The sequence below is a fragment of the Scyliorhinus canicula genome, chromosome 4, assembly GCF_902713615.1.
Source record: "Scyliorhinus canicula chromosome 4, sScyCan1.1, whole genome shotgun sequence".
Lineage (NCBI taxonomy): Eukaryota > Metazoa > Chordata > Chondrichthyes > Carcharhiniformes > Scyliorhinidae > Scyliorhinus > Scyliorhinus canicula.
In genome coordinates, this window is record NC_052149.1 from 8,662,493 (window position 1) to 8,668,492 (window position 6,000).

The 6,000-nt window shown below is 47.5% G+C and overlaps 1 long non-coding RNA gene across 1 annotated transcript; it reads left to right on the forward strand.

The window, feature by feature from the left end:
* The first annotated feature begins 801 nt into the window (after nt 1–801).
* On the forward strand, nt 802–4,618 carry LOC119964346. The gene is made up of 2 exons (XR_005460289.1): nt 802–2,612; nt 4,356–4,618. It is a non-coding gene; the product is annotated as an uncharacterized LOC119964346 (long non-coding RNA).
* Nucleotides 4,619–6,000: the final 1,382 nt, after the last annotated feature.

Genomic DNA, 6,000 nt, shown 5'->3' on the forward strand with positions numbered 1-6,000 from the left:
TCTGTAGCTGCACACGGCTATAGTTTAGCTGCAGCCTTGCCTGATGTGATGAAAGCTGTCACGATAGCTTCCACGAGGAACAAATGCCTGGGATCAGGTTCGGCACAGCACTCCAACTTCAATAAGAGCAGAATAAAGGTTGCTAAAGTGAATAGCCAGCGGGCAGGAAGGTTTCTGTAACCGAAACCACCGGCTTTACATTTATATTCTGGAGGCAGCTTTTAGGGGACAACGGAGAAGCAGGACGAGCCCACTCAGGCCCTCAAACCTGTTCCGATGTTCCATCACTTAACAACTGATCCCAAGATTCCGTGACCCTTCATACCCTCGCTTAAGTCGAATTCCATACAATCCCCACAGTGCAGAAGGAGACTGTTTGGTCCATCGAGTCTGCACTGACCCTCCGAAAGGGCACTCCACCTAGGCCCACACCCCTGTCCTACCGTAACCCCCCCCCCCCGGCATTGATTATGGCCCGCCCACCTAACCTGCACATCTTTGGACTGTGGGAGGAAACCGGAGCACAAAGAGGAAACCCACACAGACACAGGGAGTACATGCAAACTCCGCGCAGTCATCCAAGGCCGGGTGACTGTGTATTTTTCTCTCTATCTGGCTATCATGCAATTAGTTAGGCAATTGTTTCAAATGCTTTTCCGATTAAGTCGATACCTGTTCCTGAAGCACAAAAATTAAAAAACAAAATCAGGTTTTGTAATGGAAAGGGCGTTTGTTTCTGCCGTTGCGTTCTTTGCAATGTCCTGTGAGGGGGGTGGGGGGGGGGGGGGGGGGTGTGGGGAGGAGATTTTTTGTTAAGTCTTGGAAATCCATCCCTAATATTTGATCTTTTATCTGTTAAGGAACATCACAGTTTGGTTAGCTGATGTACAATGTTGAACATCTGGTCAACAAATTTACAGGAGTGATGGAGAGCAGTGAGATGTAACTGAGCTTTGTAGGGTGTAGCTCACTGGGTTTGTGTGAACGGTGGCTCTTTGCTTGGACTTTGTCCGACACAGGGTTCTCCAAACCCTCACTAATCTGTATGGACACAGGCTGGACATACAGCCAAACTGTTCATTTGTATGTGGAGCGGCGAGGAGGCACAGAAGGTATTAAGGCTGAACCTACCCCTGTTCTCACTAATATCCACACCCACACAGTGCAAATCGCAGATTACTGGATGTTGATCAAATGCTTTTCCTTTAGTTGTGTCGGCACATCTGCATTCCACCAACATTCACAACTGTGGCTTTTGCTAACTGAACCAACCATGAGCCGCTGATGTCCATGGAATCCCTACAGTGCAGAAGGAGGTTAAGCCTGCACCGACCCTCCGAAAGAGCACCCTATCTCGGCCCACTGTCCCGCCCTGTCCCCATAACCCCACCCAACCTGCACATCTTTGGATATGGGAGTCATGGTCATGAAAAACGTAGAAATGAACCCTGGCCCCAATTCTCCTTCCTTTCACACAGCAGCTTAGAGCTGGACCTTGAAGGATGTGCTTCTTGGGGCAAGCTTCACCTCTGCCTTTCATCTCCGATCTCCTCCAGCCCTCTGAGATATCTGCGCTCCTCGGACGCTGGCCTCCTGCACATCCCCAATTGCTCTCACCTGCCCAAACCCATCCGGCCTCCTCATTAGGGCCTTCGTTCAAGCCTAGTCTTTGTTATGGTCCTGTGAGTGCTTTGTGACATATGTCTAAAGACCCTATATCATCACAAGCTGTTGTTAAGTGCACTGCGGGAAGCTGGGCTGCCGTTCTGCTCTGCCCCTGACTATTACAGATTGGTGGCTTGTTATTGTTGTTAGCCGGCGCTTCCTGTTCAGCCAAGTTCTGAGAAGTAAATTATCGCATGGCTCTGTTAAATGGGCCAATCATAAGCTGTGTGCCCTGCTTCACAGAAGCATGAAATGCGCACTGCACACTGAAATAATCTGACCGTTTACGGAGTCACTCTAATGGGGATTGATGGGTAATCAAAATGCACCATTGGATTTGACACTAATAAATGTAACATTGCATTAAAGGGCGGAAGGTGCGTCATTGTGGGCTGCCCAGGGGTCCTGTGAGCTCTGCTGGAGCTCCTGATGATTTCCAGGCCGCTTGTGTATTTGATTTTATGGTGTACTGTGTGCATTGTTTACCGTGCAGTTAGTTTAATAGGAGCTGGTAATTCGCTGCTGTACATTGAGCACGCTTGTGTCCAGTCATCCAGCCAGGCTGTGCTTTGTTTGAAGTTTCAGTAACGGGTTGGTGGCTGGCGACACAAGGTAGATCACCCAGTTATTGTGATCTGTGACGCAACAATGGCTGATGCTGCTCACCCCCAGTTGGGCTTTGCCCTTTCACGGGCAGCATTTTGTTGGCAGGTTTCTGCGCAGGAGATGCGGCAGCTCTTTCAGCGGTGGGCAGCCATCTTGCGACCAGATCATTACGGGCTCAGGGCCTCTTCCAGCACCTTGCGCCACACAGAAAGCCCAAGGCTGACACTAGCAGTGTCGAACTGAGGGAGTGCTGCACTGTCGGAGTTGCCATCTTCCAGATGTGATGATAAACCTGCGCTGGCTCTGAAAGATCTTGCGGCGTTACTTCAGAAGAAGAGAAGGTGAGTTGTCCTCAGTGCCTTGGCCAATATTCATCCCTCAATAAGCATTATATCGTCATTATCACATTGCTATTTGCAAATTGGCTGCTATTTTTCCTGCATTACAATAATGACTAGTTTTCGGCAGTGTTGGATCAACTGCAAAGCACTTTGACATATCCTGATGTTGTGAAAGAGATGATGTAATGCAAGTCTTTTATCGTTCAATCTACTCATCAATCTATGTTCATGCCTATCTTGTATCTATTACATTTACCTGTGTATATTTATCTACTTTTCTCATTGCATTTATGCAGGCTATAAATTTTGAGTTGTCCAAGATGTGCGGGTTAGGTGGATTGGCCATGCTAAATTGCCCGTAGTGTCCTACAAAAAGTAAGGTTAAGGGGGGGTTGTTGGGTTACGGGTATAGGGTGGATACGTGGGTTTGAGTAGGGTGACCATGGCTCGGCACAACATTGAGGGCCGAAGGGCCTGTTCTGTGCTGTACTGTTCTATGTTCTATGTTCTATGTTCTATGACACCTTAAAGTCGCACGGTTTTAAAGCAGCTGCTTATTTCAGGCTCATCTCTGAGGAGGACCTGAAAATCCCAAAGCATCTTCAAATGCAAATTTTCCTTACCAGCCAGCAATTTAACTCTGACTAACCTCATGTTGTCAGCAATTCACTTCACTGAACTCAAAAGGGCGGACCAGCTTGCATATGTTGCCCCTAAAAAAAAACCCCTCAGGGGTCCAGTTCAAATGCCAGGTATTGCGATATGCCATGTTTTCCATGGTGCGTCAAGACATTACAGAACCCACAGCTGGCAATCACGCAGAAACGCAGTGAGATGTGTTTTTTTTTTTGAAGTGTCACGGGTTTGTGAGGACACTGGGAGGACATCTGATTAAGAGGGAAGGGCAGGACTAGCGCTATCTCCTGGCACCAACTTGACCCATTCGCGTGGAGCCTCTGGCCTGATCCTGTCCTGGGGATCTTCGTCCGCAATTCAAATCCTCCTCCGCCCCCTCATCCTAACGACCAGCCTCTCATGTTTTAGCTCAGTAATGGGCCCGTCAGCAAGACCCTTGTGGGGCGAGCCAGAACTGCATTCACTCTTAACCATGTCATCATTATAATGTTGGCTCGTGACTCCCTTAGCTGGGGCCTCAGAAAAACTATGCCCCCCCCCCCCCCCCCCCCCCCCCCCCCACCACCACCACCACTCCCGCACAACTCAATGAGTGAACTCCCAGGAATGGCTGGGTAGGCCCCAAGGCGATTTCAAGGCCTCTGTGGCCAACACATGTCCTTATGTTGAAAACATGCATTATCTCTTAAATTAGACGGCACAATTGTGGGCAATGTGACAAATTGATGGTGTTTTATTGTCGGTGTTTTAGAAAAGGATAGCCATACATGTCAGTCGGTTTTTCTGTGTCTGAGAGTGTGCTATGAAATTTGTTGTTTCCCTACTGAACTCATGGCTATTTAAACAGGACCAAGCAACCCAGGAAACATTCAGGCTTTTCGCTGCACTTTGCTTCTAATGAATACTGTACAGTAACATGGCTGTGCCCTTGGCAACAATTGTACTGTTATTTTCTATTCTTGGCTGAAGATGCAGGAATGTTTTATATCATATTATGAATATATATATATATATATATAGATATATATATAGAAATGCAAAGAGATGTATTTTGCAGACAAATACCTAAACCTAGCTTTTATTTTATCCATGTGTTGATACATTCAGTCGATAGAGATGTGGAAACCTGACCAGTACTTGGCCATGTTGCCAACATTGGGGCCATTGTAAGCCAGCACCACGATCCGGGTATTCTGTGCAGAAGCAACAGTGTACGGATATGAACTTGCAATCCAGTTAGGCTGCAATTTGCCATTTATGACCAGTTTTCAATGTTTTGAAAGTCATTTTTCTTGTTCAATAATAAAAAAAATAGCGAATGCCAATGATGTGATTGATGCCTTGTATAATAAAACAACTCTTTTAATGCACTTTCTGTGTCGACTGGTGAATCCGCCCTTCAACATCGCTCTCTGTTCTTTACCTTTTAGCTGCCGCGAATCCGTCAATGTTGGCGGTCAAGTGTTAAAGGGCCGTGCGACCTCTTTGAACGGCAGCGTGCGAATTTCGCCGATCCAAATTAATGAAACATCAATTGAACGGTTGACATATTTAGATCAATTTCTGCGGTTCCAGGCAGGAATTTGGGGCGCTCCGCCAGGGCCAGTAACAGTACAATCAGATACTTTTTTTCTCCAACGGTTAAACAGCGGTGTTCTTTATCATCAAGGATCAGCGGTTAGTGGGGGGGAATACCGCAGGGGAAAGTGTACAGAGCAGATCCAGGCTGATACTCCCAATGCCGAGCTGATGTGAGACTCCACTGTTGGATCTTTCAGATGGGACATCAGCCCAAGATCCTGTCTGGGCTCTCGGGTTGAATAGCCCACGGCAGCTATTTTCAAGAAGCGCAGGGGGGTTATCTCTGGTATCCTGGCCAATATTCATCCCTCTTTAGCATGTCCTGAAGCCGAGAAAGCCTTGTCTATCAGTTAGAAGTATTTGGGATGGTGGTGGGCAGGTTAAAAAACTGACAACCAAAAATCATCCAATTTGCAAGGAAGGCAGTGAAAATGGACTGGACGGTTGACCAATAACAGAATCTTGAGCGGATGGGGCAGTTGGGCCAATCCTAATGGCTCCACTGAGCCAATCTCGACGACGTAGACCCCGGGAGATTGTTCCCCCTCCCCGGCTGGGGAATCTCATACTTGAGGGCTCAGCCCTCGGGATAAAGAGCTAATCGTTTGGGACTGAGATGAGGTGAAATTACTTCACTCAAAGGGGTATGAATCATTGGCGTTCTCTACCGCAGAGGTGTGTGGATGTCCTGTCATTGAACATATTTCAGCCTGGGTTTGACACATTTTTTTGATCACTCGGTATCAGGGGGTATGGGGAGTGGACGGCAAAGTGTAGTTCAGGCAGAAGATCGCATTGAGTGACGGAACAGGCTCGAGGGGCCGAACGATCTACGGCTCCTATTTTGTTCTTATGCTCTTATTCAGTGCTTCCAAGGTTAAGATGAATGGACCACATTGCATACACAGGGCTGAACACATTCAACACAGGATTCCATTCTGACCTGTCCTCCAGCAGTTGTACAAACCAGCGATTAGTTGACTGTGAAGTGAGCGTTATCTGCCTCATCTGCTTGTATGCATCCAGCTGAAAGCCGAGCCTTGTCAATATTTCTGGGATAACTTGACAGACGCAATCCACTGCCTAATCCTTTGTAGGATTTGAAAGCTCCAATTCTCTGCCGTAGTGCCCGTGGCAGGTATACAGCATTGCGGGCACTGCAAGGGTTACA